This window comes from Galleria mellonella, unplaced genomic scaffold (assembly GCF_026898425.1).
Source record: "Galleria mellonella isolate WM207_F2 unplaced genomic scaffold, CSIRO_AGI_GalMel_v1 utg232, whole genome shotgun sequence".
NCBI classification, from domain to species: Eukaryota; Metazoa; Arthropoda; class Insecta; order Lepidoptera; family Pyralidae; genus Galleria; species Galleria mellonella.
The window spans coordinates 308420-327430 of record NW_026442046.1 but is presented as its reverse complement, the minus strand read 5'-3'; the positions used below and the strand labels follow the sequence as shown (position 1 = coordinate 327430).

The 19011-nt window shown below is 36.7% G+C and overlaps 1 protein-coding gene and 1 long non-coding RNA gene across 4 annotated transcripts in view; both read left to right on the top strand.

Annotated features, from left to right (window-relative positions):
* The window catches only part of LOC113523456 (RNA-binding protein Musashi homolog 2), a 185540-nt gene that overhangs the window by 73558 nt on the left and 92971 nt on the right, over positions 1-19011 (top strand). The window lies entirely within an intron of this gene.
* Positions 3635-5080, top strand: LOC128200674 (uncharacterized). Its single transcript, XR_008252840.1, has 3 exons — positions 3635-3967; positions 4063-4204; positions 4482-5080. It is a non-coding gene; the product is annotated as an uncharacterized LOC128200674 (long non-coding RNA).

Genomic DNA, 19011 nt, shown 5'->3' with positions numbered 1-19011 from the left:
GTCCTTATATTTCGCCATAATTAGGCATGAAAATTATGCACTTAAAAAGAATAAATGTTAAATAAGTCATTAAAATTCGAAATGTTATAAAAAAAAATACATCAAAAATGTCAGACACTTGTCAACAATAAAAAAGAAAGAAACGTCACTGTCAAATCATGGAGTATTGATGACAGCTGCATTGTAACACGACAGGTAATTCAAGTAGGTTTTTTACCTTTTAACGGTCCAGGGACCTGGAGGGAACGGCAGCGTCTCTCTTAAAACATCACCAAAACCTAACTGCTGTTGGCAACTTGCCTAAAAGCGTGGCAACTACTGGCAAAACTCTCCTTCATGAGGGAGGCCTATGATCAGTATTGGGTAGTGAACGACTGGTATGATAATTGGATCCTGCCAAGCCTGACATGTGCATGCCGAACATGGACCTATACTGAAAAAATAAAGAACAAAATCCTATCATGTCAGCATGCGATGGAAAGAAGTATCTTAAAGTTAAGAAAAATACAGAAAATAAGAAACACTGATATTAGGAAGAAAACCAAAATAACAGATGCTCTTCAGTATAGTATGAAATAGAAGTGGAGATGGGCAGGTCATATAGTGAGGTACAAAGATAAAAGGTGGACTCTCCAAACAACAAAATGGCGAGGTCCAGCAGGAAAAAGAAATGTTGGTAGGCAAAGAAGGAGATGGGCAGATGGCATAATAAAGACAGCGGGAAAAATCTGGACAAGTATTGCTACAGATAAGGAGAAGTGGAAAAAGATGGAGGAGGCTTTTACCCTTGGGGACCACGGAAGTGGATAAAAAGCTATAATAATAATAAATGATAATGGGGGAGGAAGGGATCGTTAGTAATTCGGACTTCAAGTCCCATTGCTAGCAATATACCCAAGCAATCGACTTTTGTACAAAGTCTCCCTCTGGTCTTGCATCTTACATCCTCACCTATCATCCCTCACTGGTGCCCCGCCAGCATTATATATCGATAACGTAGGCGGAGTTACCATTCCAATACTATCCATATAAAAAAATATATGATATTTTAAATATGATAAAATAAAAGACAAAATATTAAATAATAGCGAATATAATGAACACACACAATGTATTTTTTCTATATTTCTTATTTCCTTTTTTAATTTTTTTTTGTCTATGGTATTTCGCGGCTCACCTTTGGCCACAACAGAATATCAGTGTTTTGCTCTTTTTAGGGCAAAGCAATAAGTTGTGACCATTTTCTGTTACTATGGCACACGTACGAAGCGAAATTTTTTTACAAATTTTATGCATTTTGTTTTTTTTTTTTATTATTTGTACGCGTATCTTTTTTATCTTTTTTCACTGTGCATTTATGTCTATTGTTGTTTGTGTGTTGTAAGTAATGCAAATAAATTATCTATCTATCTATCTATCTATAATGTCATTCCGACAGATACTTACGACGTTGCTACATAAGGTCTGGATCCTGTTAACCTAAATTTTTAATTGGAAGCACCATGAACGGTCTCTACGCGACCATATAAAGTGTTCACCTCACGAGTGCAACTTAACAATTTGAAATATAGTCCATATTTTTAGTAAATTAATATCGAACAATAATCCCGAACCGGGAGTGGAGCTCGCGGCTCGTAAACGCCAGTTATTTACGGCTTGGCTCGAGGCCTTCTGCGTAGTCTCGGGGACGGGCCGCAAATTTTTATAAAACAAGCTGATTTGCTCATATGGAATTCATCGTTACACGCTTGAACCTAAATGGTCGCGTACAGTGCGGTTTTAAAGGAGTTTTCTTTCGCGAACGCTCAGGCTACTGAATGAGCTCCCTGCCGAGATTTTGGTTAGAGACTACAGTATGGGGTTGTTCAAAAATGGTATATTAAGGTTAATTCAGGGTCGGCAACGCGCACGTGAGAACCCTGGTATTGTAGGCGTTCATAGACTACAGTGACCGTTTACCGTCAGATGGGCTGTATGCTTGTCAGCATACAGCCTTCCGTGATATAAAAACATTGCATCATAAATCGTTTTTTTTTTTATATGACTGTAGTTTTCTGAGAGATTAGAGTAGGCTGTAGTAGTCTGATGGTAAACTGTTATCGTAGCCTATGGACGACTGTAACATCAGAGGTGTGACATCCCTGTAGCCTCATAAATTTAAATTAAGAAATCATATTACGCCCTTTTTGAAGAGCCTTTTACTGTATTTTCTAGGTAAAATTAGAAAACCACAATCCACAAGTGACTACAGCATGAGATGCTTCAAAAAAGGAGAAAAGAAATTTCTTCAGGGTCGGCAACGCGCACATAATACCCCTGGTATTGCAGGCGTTTATACGCTACGGTAATCACTTACCATCAAGTGGGCTATATCCTTGTTTGCCACCTCAGTGGTATAAAAAATAATTTCGTAAACAATTTCTGTAGTGGCACACAGCCCTCGGTGTGAAGGCTCGCCTGGCGCCCGCCGCCCGTCGCTGGCACATCGCCAACTCGCGTCACACGAAACATAGAGGGTGCTCGTGCCGGCTTGAAGACGTTAGCAGGGCTGGGACTCACGCTTGCACCATTTTATACTTAGTATAGACCGATGTTTCCCAACGTGGGGTCCACGCCTCACATCGAGGCAATTTGACAGTTAAGGGGGGCACACAAAAAATGAACTCGAAGCGTTTTTAACCCTCTTGCTCTGGGCCAAATTATATATATATATATATATATATATATATATATATATATATATATATATATATATATATATATATATATATATATATATATATATATATATATATATATATATACTCTGTTATGTCCATGGTACTGCTCATGTCTATAAGCGACAGTTACCACTTTCCATCAGGTGGGCCGTCAGCTTGTTTGCCATTCTAAGTTGTATAAAAAAAACATTTATTAGAAAAACCACATCGAAACCGGTCCACGGCTCCTAAATCTACAACCCTGTATGAGAAGTGCATATGAATTAATATAACGCCAACACTAAAATGCAGTTACGTTAGTTGCAGCGTCTCGGCAACTCGAATATTAAGTTATTGTAACTCGTCAGTCGTATACTCGGAACAATTAAAACGCGCCGAGTTCATTAATTTCTCGTTATACTCGTACATACATACATATATATATATATATGTATGTATGTATGTATGTATACATACATATATCGCTGTAGACATCGAGTCACCTATCTTTGGCAAATTCCTTTATTTTGTTTTTTTAATTTAAGAGCACTCATGACGAAGTGTAACCGCGCAGAGATTGTCAGTCAATTAAAAAAAAACAATTTGATATTTTCAAAGTTACCGATCGATTATTAAAAGCATGCTGCTGTTTAAACAGATCTTCTTCCCCTCCCCCCTCCCCCCACCTCCTTAGAAAGTAATATATATATCAATGAGACTGTGATATCCGTGGTACCCCCCATACATTGCCATTCCTGAGGAATATAGCGTTATTCCTCTGTACCCTGTAATTTCACTGCCATATCCCACCATTCAAACCTTTTGTTTGTAATGTGGACTACCAGTCCCATTGCCAGCAGTACAGCAATGCTATTCACTAAAAATCTACCGCAACGCTGCGCCCGCCGACGAGCTCTAGACTGATCAGCCTTGCGAACGACCGTGGCTACAGCGCTGCGGTAATTGGTATTCACTAACGTGTCAAACCTCATCGACGAACTGTAGGCTGTGATAACTCGAGGCTGTGCGCACGGACGAGATAGGGCTTGCAACAAAAACCGTAAAATGAAACCGATAACTGTAGAAATATAATATTTTATTGACAAATGGAATGTTTTATTCAGTTTAGAATGTTATTTAAATAAATATTATATAAAATAAACATAAATTTATACATCAAACATTTGATTTTGTTTTTTAAAGTTAAGATTTGTTTGAATACCCTTGCTTCCATTGCCGTAAAATAAACAAATAACACTTATACGTAGGTACGTAGAAATTATCTTTTTGAAGACTAGGCAGCATGGTCTCCGACCTTAGCCTGTTCCAAACGGAACAAACGTACTAAAAAAAAAAAAAGTAGGTACGTAGAGAGTATTATATTCCTTGTACTTAACATTCCAGAGGCGCACTTTTTGTATTTGTTTATTCTCTTTTAAAAATAATTAATAAAATTAACGTAACTTTACCAACGTTTTATAAGTTTGGATGTATCTATCAAATACGTAAGTAAAATGTGCTTTTTATTTACTTGTACTGTTTTTAAGGTTATATTTTTAGTAACTAAAATAAATGCATATCTCGTAACATGCCATGAAATGAGGTCCCTTCGCAAAGTAGTCGGAGATGCTGATGGATTATATAAAGAATCAGACATGGCTTGTGACAGGACATACACGAACAGAAAAAAGGATTAATTATATTTTTGTGGAGTATCTTAAATAAATAACTAATTTATAATTTTAGAATTATGTGTCTAATTGGTCTTATTGTTATTTTTAGGTCCACGCCGTCATTTGACTGACAGTATCCCGATGACACTTATCTCCTTCACAATAGCAGCCTCAACTAGAAAGAGAGTAGTCTCGCAAAGATTTGTTGCCACTGAAGAGCACCGAGTAGAGACAGAACAAATTTTGATAGAGAATCAGACAACACTAGTTCATATCTTATAGCTAATGAATGAGATATGACTAAATTAAAGTCAGCCATTGTACGATTTAATTAAAAATTTTTTAAAAAAATGTCAAATAATTTTTATTCAATTAAATTTAAAATATTATAAATGGTAATTCTTTATGATTCTACCATCCATTGTGAAGAAGGGGAGAAACCTCAATTTTGGTTTTTAAAATACTAATAGATTTTACAATAATACATTTCTAAAAATATACACTGCCAAACATAACAAGAGTTATTGGAATTATTAGTTAAATCAAGTTCATTATTGAAAATATAAGATTAAATTATGTCATTTAATAGTCATTAGTAATTTTGAAATATAAGTTTCATCTTATATAATTTTCAAATAAAAACACAATTACAATAAAATTTTATAATTATAAACTTGTTTCAATTTCAAATAAATAATTTTTAATGAATATTTTTTTTAATTTCTTACTCCATACTAGTTATAATATGAATTAATTATAATAATTTTAAATTAAAATATACATTTACAACATAATATAATATTAATTTTAATTCACAGGTAGACAAAAATGTAACAATAAAAAAGTATTTGAAAATAGTTTTAAGATATAAGTACAAAAAGTATAGCTAGCTTATTTTCAGACTACAAAATTTTCTTTTGTGCTTCTTCATTTTGTATAGATGATGTAACTGCATCATATTATCAGCATATCACAAACAATACAGCAATACACTACTATTATTGTGGCTGTCCAAGGGTTTGTGTCATGCTACTAAATGAGTTTCAAAATCACCTGAAAAAAAACAAGTAATGTTAATTATTTTTAATTAGCCACATAGCCAATCCTGAATTTATGTGTGTCATGTTTTTTAAAACTATGATTTTGAAACAATTTTTTATAATAGTTTCAACCTGAATGCTAAATTTAGTGGTCTAATTTAACAAAAATTAATTGACATGAATTAATAATTTACTACATGTTTAACTAAGTTGGTTTCTTTCTAACATATTAGACATAGTTATTTTTATACAAAACCAGAGGCCACTAAGCTTATGGATCACCTAATGGGAAACGGTTACCATGATCCATGAATATTTGTAACACCAGAAGTATTATTATGCATACTAGAATACTTGTTACACACCATTATTAACTAGCTAGTTGTTCCCTACACAAACATCTGCTGACACAATTAAGCTTGTCTCAATAAAATAAACAAGTGCACACAATCACTGCAAAGTATTCTTTTTCCTGCTTTAAATTTATTTATGTACCTAATACCATCAATTAATAAAATTTAAGTTACAAACCTTTAGCTTTAACAACTCTCTGGAACAGGCATACATGGTGACAATTCTTTTTCTAACATATTGATTAATTCTTCAGAAAGTCGGTAATGATGAATATAATCCACATCACATAAAGTTGTTGATTGTCGGCATTTCTTACAATCATTTTCTATTTTAGCTTCTTTCAACAAATGGGTCATTACACATAAACGGGCAGCAATCGTTTTTAAACACAAATTGATAATTTCAATACATTTAATAATCACAGAATTCAAGAAACAAATAAATATATTAGATGAATACTATGCAAACAGCGTAGAAAACAAAGCTTTTGAGTTTGACATAAGAAATCGAGGCTGTAGGCTAGGCTGTCGGCGAAGGCGAGGCTGATTTTTGTTAGTGAATACCAAATACTATGGCAAAATGTCAAATCGCACAGCCTTGAGTAGTTCCCGTTTATGCCGCTCGTCTTTGAGCTCGTCTTTGGGCGCTAGTGTCGCGTCTTAAGAATTAGTGAATACCATTTCAATATTTCATCGCTGCGTCAAGGCTGATGTCTAGGCTGTTTGCTTAGAGAATAGCACTACAGGACTAAGTGGAGGTCGACCTGACTGGGTTCTGCTTGCTGCTTGCGTGCTGAATTCCAGGTGTATTCACCACGATGGGCTAAATGACCTGCCTTTTCATCCTCACCTATCATCCCTCACTGGTGCCCCGCCAGCGTATATCGTTAGCGCGGGGTTACCATTCCATTATTATTCCATAAAAAAAACAACGCACAACCGAAACTACTAGCTCTAGAACCTTAAAATTTTGCAGGTAGATTCTTTATATTTTTTTTTATACTACTTACATTGGCAAACAAGCTGACGGCCCACCTGATGGAAAGTGGTAACCGTCGCCTATAGACATGAGCAGTACCATGGACATAACAGAGTATACTGTTTTGCCCATGATACCCCCCATGCGTTGCCATTCCTGAGGACTCAGGTGTTATTCCTCTGTACCCAGTAAATTCACGCCGTATCCCACCCCTCGAACCGAAACACAGCCATGCAAACACAACTGCTTCACGGTAGAAACACGAATGGGACAGAGGTACCCAAGCAATCGACTTTATATAGCGTAAGTGAACAATAAGAAAGGTATTTTCACCATTCCATTATCATTCATTAGTACCATAAATCGTCAAACCGTAACACAGCCACGCCGTAACACGACAGCTTCACGGCTGTAACACGAATGACAGAGCTATCATCAATTATTCTACAATTAAAAATTGTTCGATCACGCGCGTGTTGTGACGTCACATCGGATACACGTGTGCTCTTTGATGGATGAGCATAATCGAGCTATGCTGTAATTAAATTAATGTACATTGTGAACTTTAATCCATCTGTTTAAGGTTCATATTTAAACGTCCAGTGTTAAGTATTGACAACACCCCCGCCTTAAAAAAATTATGAATGTGTGTGTTAATTAGCTATTTCCCGCGGCTCTGCTTATGTAAATTAGTACATAAAGTGTCCCATACGCTACGTTAGGATATAACCTACCCGTGCACCAAATTTCACTCGAATCCATTTAATAGCTTTCCCGTGAAAGAGTAACTAATTATGTTACTCCTTTTATATATATATATTTTTTTTGTTATAGTATTCTTTTATCTCTTTTCTTTTGTATATGTCTATCTTTGTCTGTTGTTATTTGTGTTCTGTAAGTAATGTAATATCTATCTATCTATCCGTCTACCTACCCATATCTATCCATCGTTACAAACTTTCGCATCGTCATAACAGCCTTTAACTGTCCACTGCTGGACATAAGCCTCCTCTATTGGGGGAGGGAGATTTGACAGTAGTTGCCACGCTTGGCTGGCGGGTTGGCAACCGCAGTTTGGCTTTAGAGATGTTTTAAGAAATACGTTGCTGCCCATCCCTCGCTCTCCAATAGTCGGCTCTTACGACACTCACGGGAAAGGAAGGGGTGGACTTCTATGCTGGGACCATACGGCAACATATAAATATACATTATATTTATAGTTTATTAAAAAAAATCTATTAAAATAAAGGTTTGATACATCAAAATACGATTTTATGATCATAGGCAGGTACCGATAATGTATTTGGACATAAAACTTTCCAATTTCCAAGCGAAATAATCATAAAACAATATAATATCAATTGATAAGCGGCCAACAGCTCAGAATATGTTGTTGCATTTTATATTTGTCGTCTCTTGCTTGCTTTTGTTTATTTATTTTAATGCATTCATATTTATAATCCTCTAGAAGCCTAAATGGTCACGTACAATGCGGTTTCAGAGGAATTTTCTTCCGCAAACGCTCAGGTATACCAGAGAGAGACTTTGTACAAAAGTCGATTGCTTGGGTACCTCTGTCGCATTCGTGTTTCTACCGTGAAGCAGTTGTGTTTGCATGGCTGTGTTTCGGTTTGAAGGGTGGGATATGACGTGAATTTACAGGGTACAGAGGAATAACATATGAGTCCTCAGGAATGGCAACGTATGGGGTGTATCATGGGCGAAACATTATACTCTGTTATGTCCATGGTACTGCTCATGTCTATAGGCGACGGTTACCACTTTCCATCAGGTGGGCCGCCAGCTTGTTTGCCATTCTAAGTTGTAAAAAAAAAAAGGTTGTGAAATGAGCTCCCTGCCGAGGTTTTCCCTACAGACTACAGTATGGGGTTCTTCAAAAAGAGCATATTAAGGTCTCTTCAGGGTCGCCAACGCGCTCGTGACACCCCTAGTGTTGCAGGCGTCCATAGACTACAGTGGCCCGGCATAGAATAGGCTCTTCCTTTCCTTTCCCTTGAATGTATTCAACGGCGACTAAAGGAGCTTATGATGGAGAGATAGGCAGCAGCGACTCTGTGGTTGCCTATCCGCCTGCCAAGCGTGGCAACTACTTGCAAAACCCCCCAAGGGGAGGCTTATGTTCAGCAGTGGACAGTTAATGGGTGGTATGACGTTGGTAAATATTTTTAAATTTTGTCGTTGTACATCTGTATGTTTATTCCGGCATCACGCAAAAACAACTACACCAAATTGGATGCGGTTTACACAGTTGTTTTTCCGAAGGTTCAACTTTAAATCTGGTGTAAGTTTCATCTAGATACGCTGTCTAGAAGTGGTCTTGTTTCTTTGGTTTTCCTGCTTCTGAAATGCACATGTACGAAGTGGCCGGCATAAATTTAATATCTTATAATTAAATGAGATACTGTTACATTCTTTTCACTAATTGCACTAAACTATCCAAGTCTACGGCACTTTAAAAACGATAACAATAAACCTACGAATCGCCGTCATTCAGCGCCGCCATTTTGTCGCAGCTGTCAAATAATTTCCCGCCAAATTAAATAATTCCAAGTGTGAGATAAAAATCATGAACTCACATGGTGTAGGTACGTTTTATTACTCTGTTTAATTAAAATCCGACTCGACGTGTCGTTGACTGCAAATATTGTGTAGTGGTGCGACACATATTCACTTCATGTTATGGCAAAGTTCATTTTTAATTAACTTTTAATTTACAACGATCTGCTTGTTAGTAGCCATAATTATGTCTTGATTTTAGATTAAAAATTGCTTTCTGTTTACTGTAATAAGTTATGTATGTATTATATGATTAATGGAAGGAAATACAATGTAAAATATATGTAAATTTTTCATCTTGTTAAAAATTTGCACGCCGACATAGACACAGAATGTATATGGGAAATGTAAATCTATTTCATCTAAAATTACTTACATTCTAGCAAAATAAATTCATTTCATTTCATTAGATCAGGGGTGGCCGACATGACTAGACCCAAGATCTACTGTTTACTGACGAAATTCTGTGTAATCTACCAATTACATACTTCTTGAAATCACAAATGAAACGACATAGTTCAGTACACGACTGTGTAGTGTTGTAGTATTGTTTATTGTATTAAGAGGGAGAACATAAAACTGCAAATTATTCTTAGTAACTACTTATTTATATTAGTGTGAGCATTGCGTCTGAGCATCTTCCGCTGGATTAGCAAAATATTATATTTTTTATCTTGCCACGATAGAATGGACTAATAAAGTCGCGATCGACCGGTTGGCCAGCCTGGTTTATAGGTTGTAGGAGACATGAATTAACGCGAACATTTAGATAAAATATGATTATTGATCTAGGATTTTCTCGACATTTCGGCAAATAAAATTCTGTAAAGACAAACTTGATCCGCTACTGATTTACTTTTAGTATTTTGTGAAGTAGTAATATCGATGACAGCGCCATTCCGTTAAGGCGGTGGCGTGGGGAACTTCGTTAAGTATACAACTATCTTTAGGAACTCGAAATAGTTTTTAAAACTCATACTTCATTTTCCATTCCCAAAGCTAAGAGAATATTAAAATTCTATGAAGTGAAAATTCATTTGAAGTGGAACTGAAGTTCCCTGCGAAATACAATGCAAACCTTTACAGAGTAGTATCATAGGTTGTTTTTTTTATTTCATTATGTATGCACAATGAGTTACAATCATTAAAATTGACTATCGTAAAATAACATAGAACACTTATTTGAGAATAGGCCAACTAAGGACATATTACTTAACTTTGCAAAGTCTTCGCTGAGGATCGTGGCAAGGGAGAAAGGCACAATAAGAGTGGACTAAATACCGGACACGATAAGGTTCACATTTATATATATAGTTTTTACAAATTTATATAAAAAAAAACCCACAGCTCTACACACAGCTATATTAACACATATCAGAAGGTTGTCGCATAAAACATATCGACAGAAAATATTAAAGCGAAAAAAGAATCATTACAATTGAAAACATTTGTAGAAAAACAATAGTATGAACTAGATCGAGACCCAGACAGTTGTGCACGCAGCATGGTTAAAGCAGTTGGTAAATTGTGTTAAATTATTAATTATATATAAAGGTTACAGAACTACTGTCTTTATATCATTCAAATCGTGACCACGGCCGGTGGAACTTGGTGCTGTTCGTGTCTTTAGGTGACAGTTACCACGTCCTATCAGATGAGCTCTAGGCTTGTTTGCAGTTCTAAGTAGCATATAAAAAAAAATCCAATTTCGATAGATTGTAATTTATCATCGATATAATCGATACAGTATGCGCACTGCACATCCCTAGCCGTGTCGCGATTCGCGCCTTGTGATTACACGTTAGTTCACAAACTCATGTGAATTTAAACTTGGAAAGAAAACGTTTAGAATGGCGCCATTTTGTCGTTGAATTTAATCTATGTTATAAATAGTTACAGATACAAACAATTTATTCATAATTTTACATAAATTGTATGTTAACGTTCCTTAATATAATATTAATTGTCTTTATTGCATAATAAATGTATTAGATAATAATGAAATTAAAATTAAATTAGTTTCGTAAAATTAAAAAAAGTATATTGTGCTCTGTAAAGAAAAAAAAAAACCGATCATAATAGTTATAAATACGCCGATCAATGTTCCTACCTAAGAACAAGGAATTACATAGAAGAAATGATAAAATAAAAACTGTCAATCATATGGTTGCCTCCTTTCTTTTTATGCAAATATAATTAGTGAAGAGAGGACGAAAGATACACCATCAGTTGCTTGTTTGTCAATTCATCGTAGGCTGGTATATAGAAAATGTTATACGGCCGTATAACCCTACCAAATTCAGATACAACCTGCTCGCATACTTGCTACATAAACTGTGTCCAATATATAATCTAGTAATGTAACATTGGATATTGACAAATAATTGACGTATCAAATATTTTCTATATATGTTCACCACCTCTGCTCTTCATACGCCTTCTGTTTTCACGTACTGGTTAGCTGGTAGAGAATGCCATACGGCATTAGGCTCGCCATTTGTACAAAGTTTTATTGTACGATAAAGAATAAATAAATAAATGTACGTTATACTATATCTATGATTTTCTAGAGACATAAATTGAGAAGATTTGAATTTAGAACGCAATGTCGCGTTCTACATTATTTTGCGTAGCGCAGACACTATCCTTAATCTGTTATTTTATTCGCCAACGAGCAAATTCTTTTTCAAAGAAAAATGCCCGCTTTATTTATTACAAAATAATACGGGATCAGCATGAAAGTAAACTCTATTTATTTTTAAAAAAGAATTATCGAAATCTGAGGGTTTTCCATGAAATGTTTTCTGAAAATTTAGGGTCGAATAAAAGACAAATTAATATGAAAATAATATGATATGAATGATATTTACAATATTATGCGTTTTATTTGGTTATTTTTTTTGTATTTACTGTGTCTGACTTGCGTCATCTACCTTACTCTGTGTATATTAATACACAGAGTAAGGTAGATGACTTACCACTATTATTTTTTTGGTTGATTAAAATGGTATGATAACCCCGCCCGCGCTAACGGGATACGCTGGCGGAGCACCAGTGAAGGGTGATAGATGAGAATGAAAACAGGCCAGTTAGCCCATCATGATGAATTTATCAGGAACTAATCATGATAGTTTCCAGGGGGAACCGCGAGGAGGTCGACCTGGTTGGGTATATTGCTAGCAATGGGATTCTCAGTCTCCATTACTAACAATCCCTTTCCCACCTAATCCACTATTTATACCAAGTTGTCTGTAGGAGATTGCTTGTAGCGATAAGGCCGCCTTTTGTATATGCACATTCTGTACAAATACTCCTTGTATACATCTCTACTGTGCGCAATAGATAGTTTGTTATTATTATTAAATATTTTGAAAGAAAAGTGGTATATGAATGAATATGTATTTACAAGAAACATGGTAAGTATATAGATGTTAACAAGAAGTATATAGGTTTACATAATTCGCTGTAATAAGTCATGCAAAAATTAAACTTTTAAAGTACAATTGTTGATTGAATGAATTATTTAAACAAACAATAATGTTTTGAAAAATATATAATTCTAATATATAAAATTCTCGTGTCGCGGTGTTTGTTACCAAACTCCTCCGAAACGGCTTTACCGATTTCATGAAATTTTGTGTGCATATCGGATAGGTCTGAGAATCGGCCAACATCTATTTTTCATACCCCTCAATGATAAGGGTGACCCTCCCCGAATTTTTTTTTTTGACAAATTTTTACATTTGTATATTATTATGATTTAGCATTGAAAAATACATACAAATCCAAATTTTCACGTTTTTATGATCAACCCCTGTTTTTTAATCGCGATTTTTATAAGGTAAGGTTTATATGTTGCAAGATGGCAATCCAATATAATAATTGTAGTACGATAAATTTTCATGTATAGTTCTAGAAATAATGTATATGGTAAAACAACGTTTGCCGAGTCAGCTAGTTATATATATATAATTCTGGACTACATTATGAAGTACTCTGTCTGCTTAATTTTAAAATAAAACTTAAATATTTTTATTTGAGCAAGTTGTCGTCTTCTTATTTTGTTCATTTGTCTGGTTAGCATTCTTATTTCTTCAGATATCTTAAAAAAAATATAACTTTATGTTTTACGTATACATGTGAGCAATAGTTATATATTTTTTACTAGCTGACCCCGTAAACGTTGTTTTACCACTTATTGCGAAATATAAATATCGCGATTAAAATACAGCGGTTGATCGTAGAACGATGAAAATTTAAAGTTGTGTGTATTTTTAATGCTAAATCATATTTAAAACACAATTAATAATGTTGTCAAAAAAATGTAAAAAAAATTTTTAAGTGTGGGTCACCCTTATCATTGAGGGGTATTAAAAATAAATGTTGGCCGATTTTCAGACCTACCCAATACGCACACAAAATTTCATGAAAATCGGTAAAGCCGTTTCGGAGGAGTTCGGTAACAAACACCGCGACACGGGAATTTTATATATTAGATGTATTTGCGTAGGTGTTTGTATGCATGTGTGTATGTATGTATATGTGTTTATATATAATAGTATATAAGTATATATAAGAAGTAGGTATATATATTTACATTATTACATGTATCCCATCTCTATATTTTAGAAATAACAAAATTTCATCGCGCCTCCGATCAAACTGTTTATAATTACTCCTCTCCATCCAAAGGTTGGCTGCAAGAGATCGCTCTCAGCGATAAGGCCGCCCATTGTTCTCTCACTGTGATCATTTCTTGTAATTGTTTATATTTATAATAAGTTTACTATTGTAATCTTATGGAGGAAACAATAGAGAGTATCTATCTATCTATCTATCTATTCTAATAGTAATATTCGTAGACTAATTAATAATATAAATTCATTATACATAACAATATTTTAACACCGGAATGGGGCGTATATCATCGGTTGGGGGCGAGTAGGCACAATGGCGGGCCAGCACTGCATCCACAATGGAATAATTGCTTCTTGTTCGCGCACATATTTCAGGATCTCCAAGAATTTGATTTACTGTTTAAAATATTATATGTAATAATTAATATGAGAGTGTCGTGGACGGCTTAAACCATTAAGTAACTACCCGCACGTTGTCTGTAAAGGTCGTGAGTTCGTATCTCGGTTGTTACATTATTAATTTATATTTTCGACTAGTAACCAAATTGTCAAACCAAAATATGGTCCCGGCGTGATAGGCCACCCCTTCCTTTACCTTAAATGTTGTAAGGAACGACAAAGGGAACTTAGTGGTCAAAGGATGAGATGCAGCCTCCTTTTTAAAACATTACCAAAGCTTAACTACAGTTGCCAACCCCGCTGCCAAGCATGGCAATTGCTGGCTTTACCAGAGGGAGACTTTGTATAAAAGTCGTTTGCTTGGCCACCTCTGTCCCATTCGTGTTTCTACCGCGAAGCTGATGTGTTTGCATGGCTGTGTTTCGGTTTGAAGGGTGGGATATGGCGTGTATTCACTGGGTACAGAGGAATAACACCTGCAACGCATGAGGGGTATCATGGGCGAAACAGTATACTCTGTTATGTCCACGGTACTGCTCATGTCTATAGGCGACGGGTTCCACTTTGCATCAGGTGGGGCGGCCGCGTGTTTGCCCTTGTAAGTTGTATAAAAAAAAGTCCCATTTTAATATCTTTGACTGCTCATAGGTGGCAGTGGTCATTTACCATTAGGTGCGCCACAAGCTCGTTTGCTCCCTGTGTTATAAAAAAAAAACACACAAACTGACAAACAAGCTCACGGTCCACCTGATTGAAAGTGATAACCGTCGCCTATAGACAACATTATATTGTGTCGCCCACAATATCCTTCATACGTTGTCATTCCTGAGGACTCAAGTGTTATTCCTCTGTACCCTGTAAACTCACTGCCATAACCCACCCTTCAAACCGAAACACAGCCATGCAAACACAACTGCTTCACAATTGAAACACGAATGGGACAGAGGTGGCCAAGCAAACGACTTTTGTACAAAGACTTCCTTTAGTTAAATCTGTTTACAAAACTAAACCATTTTCGTATACATATCATTATTCACAGATAAACTACGTTCCAACAATATAACATGTTATATAGGAAGCTATTTACATGTACATATACACAAGAAAATAAGCCGCTCGTCTCATTTATCAACCAGTGGGGCGGGCATAGACAATACGCTGCATACTTGTGGCGCGCGTTTCAAACGATAAATTCACCATTCAATTGTCTATGGTTATTGTTTGGGCTGCACATAATATTTGTTGGGGTCAATAGGATTTCATCCTATTGTGAATAATTAGAGATTTCGTCCCAAAAAAAAGCCAATTTCAATTGTGACATAACCAATCATTTTGATTTTTAGGTTTTCCCAAGAGACTACAGCGTGGGGTTCTTCAAAAGGGGGATAAAGAGGTTTCTTCAGGGTCGGCAATGCGCGCGTAATACCTCTGGTATTGCAGGCGTTCATAGGCTACGGTAACCGCTTGCCATCAGGTGGGCCGTATGCTTGTTTGCCACCTCAGTGGTATAAAAAAAATTTTAAAACTAAAGTAATTATTAATTAGATTAAAATAAAATAAGGAACAAATGACGGACTGGAATGCTAGTAGCATTCTCTACCAGTCAACCTTTGGGGTGAACAGTGAATCACGAACGCGGTTTGCTACTTACCTTGTTATTTTACGCGGTTTACTTTGTTATTCAAATAAAAAAAGATTTTTCCAAATTGGTTTACAATTGACGGAGTTTTTTTTTTTTAATAGGTAATAATGGTATGGTAACCCCGTCTGCGCTATCGGTATACACCGGCGAGGCACCAGCGATAGATGACTGATGAGGATGAAAGTAGGTCAGTTGGCCCATCCTGACGAATTAAACTAGAATTATTCACGACGGTTTCCAGGGGGAACCACGTGGAGTTCGACCTGACAGGGTAGATTGCTAGTAATAGAGCTATTTGGCCCCATTACTAACAATCCCTTCGCCCCCACAATTGACGGAGTTAGTTATACGGTAATAAATATAAAAAAAAAATACGCACACACATGCAAACGGGTAATAGTGTAGACAGTAGGTAAATATGGTAGAAATATCACGATAGTTTCTAGAAGGAACCTCGTGGAGGTCGACCTGAGGGTATATTGATAACAATGGGGACTAATCTTCCCATTACTTACAATCCCTTCCCCCTGAATGATTCTATTGTTTCTACTATTGAGAGCAATATATCCCTTTAGGTCCCGATGGAAATCATCACAGTAAATTCACGGTGAATTCATCACTATGGGATGGGACAGAGGGAGACTTTGTACAAAAGTCGTTTGTTTGGGCACCTCTGTCCCATTCGTGTTTCAACCGTGAAGCAGTTGTGTTTGCATGGCTGTGTTTCGGTTTGAAGGGTGGGATATGGCGTGAATTTACTGGGCACAGAGGGATACGCCGGCGGAGCACCAGTGAAGGGTGACAGATGAGAATGAAAACAGGCCAGTTAGCGCATCATGATGAATTCATCAGGAATTAACCATGATAGTTTCCAGGGGGAACCGCGAGGAGGTCGACCTGGTTAGGTATATTGCTAGCAATAGGATTCTCAGTCTCCATTACTAACAATCCCTTTCCCCCCTTGTTTATGTATTAATAATAGTAACACTTCAGCTGTCATGCTTTCTCATGCAGGCTTTCTCACTGTATCGGGTTGACTGGAAGAGATCTCCGTCAGAGATAAGTCCACCCTTGCTCGCAACATTTATAAATGCATTATTTTATATGTAACTTACAAGTGCAGTAAAGAATATATAAATTTAATTTAGTATTGCGTTCTATTATATATATTTTTAGTGGCGTGCCACTCGCGCTTTGCTATAACGGACGGAGTGTAATCGCTGATCTTGGTTTAATTAGTTACTTCCATAAATCATTTCGCCGGCCACCTGCGCACGCGCCGCACGCACGGGACGCTCTGGCGCAGACTTATCTGATGTCTATTAATGAGATGCACAGTTTATACATATATTAGTTATTTTTGTCCAACTGTCGCAGAAAGGTGGGTACTTGTTTCGGGTACTCAGGTCATTGGAAACAGTATACTCTGTTATGTCCACGGTACTGCTCATGTCTATAGGCGACGGTTACCACTCTCCATCAGGTGAACCGCCAGCTTGTTTGCCATTCTAAGTTGTATAAAAAAAAACATTTAGAAAAGAAATTGATGTACCAATGTACCCGTGCGGAGCCGGGGCGGGGCACTAGTGATTCATAATCATGGAGCCCGGCGCGGCGCTTCCTGTGCGTGGGACTGCACCTAGTTCCAGGTGGACCGTTACTGATCTATGACCGTGTGCCGTGGTCATTGTTCCAGCCATAATCACCATTGTATTGTCATTCAAATAAGTCAGTTATGTGCTCTAATTTACTGAGGAATGACGGAGCAAGCATGTACTATGTATAATATATGTATGACCTTTTTCAATCTACAGATTTTTTTACTTAATTTAGAATAGCGAGGTTTTCCCAAGAGACTACAGCATGGGGTTCTTTAAAAGGGGGGTAAAGAGGTTTCTTCAGGGTCGGCAACGCGTGCGTAATGCCTCTGGTATTGCAGGCGTTCATAGGCTACGGTAACCGCTTACCATCAGGTGGGCTGTATGCTTGTTTGCCACCTCAGTGGTAAAAAAAAAAAATAGCAAATAAAATATTTGACTGAAGTTGAACAAGCTGACGGTTCACCTGATGGAAAGTGGTAACCGTCGCCTATAGACATGAGCAGTACTATGGACATAACAGAGTATACTGTTTCGCCCATGATAGCCCTCATGCGTGACTGTGTTTCGGTTTGAACGGTGGGATATGGCGTGAATTTACTGGGTACAGAGGAATAACACCTGAGTCCTCAGGAATGGCAACGCATGGGGGGTGTCATGGGCGAAACGGTATACTCTGTTACGTCCACGGTACTGCTCATGTGTATAGGCGACGGTTACCGCTTTCCATTAGGTGGGCCGTCAGCTTGTTTGCCATTCTAAGTTGTACAAAAAAAAATAATGACGGGGCCGTAAGTCCCCGTTACTAATGATCCACTCCCCTCTCTACTACAGTACCTTTGCACGCCGTATATCGAGTCACTTCATTCACTGTACAATTTATTATCATTTGGATTGCGTGGGGCGATGGAATTTATCGGTGGCGCGACTTATTGGTGGGGTGGCACTGTATAGACTCGTCCTGGTACTCTCGTCCCATCTATTTTCGCCGCCATTCAGCTAGACAGCTGTGTCCTGATTAGAAAGTCTTCAACCGACAGCAAATACAAGGAGGTTCTCGATTCGATCGTTTTTTTTTTATGTTCATTACCTCATAACTTTGTCGGTTGTAAACCGAGTTGGAAAATTGTTTTTTTATCTGTATGGGTTATACTTAGAGATTGGTGACGTCGACGATTTTGTCAAAATGGATTCAGTAATTTAGCTACAATTGATGTCGGTTATATACATACATACATACATACATATATATATATATATATATATATATATATATATATATACATATATATATATATATATATACTAGCGACCCACCCCAGCTTCGTGCGGGAACACATTACATCACGTCACATTAGAAACCTCTAAATTTATCAGTGTTCTTCTACAATATTATGCATGTATTATACATATA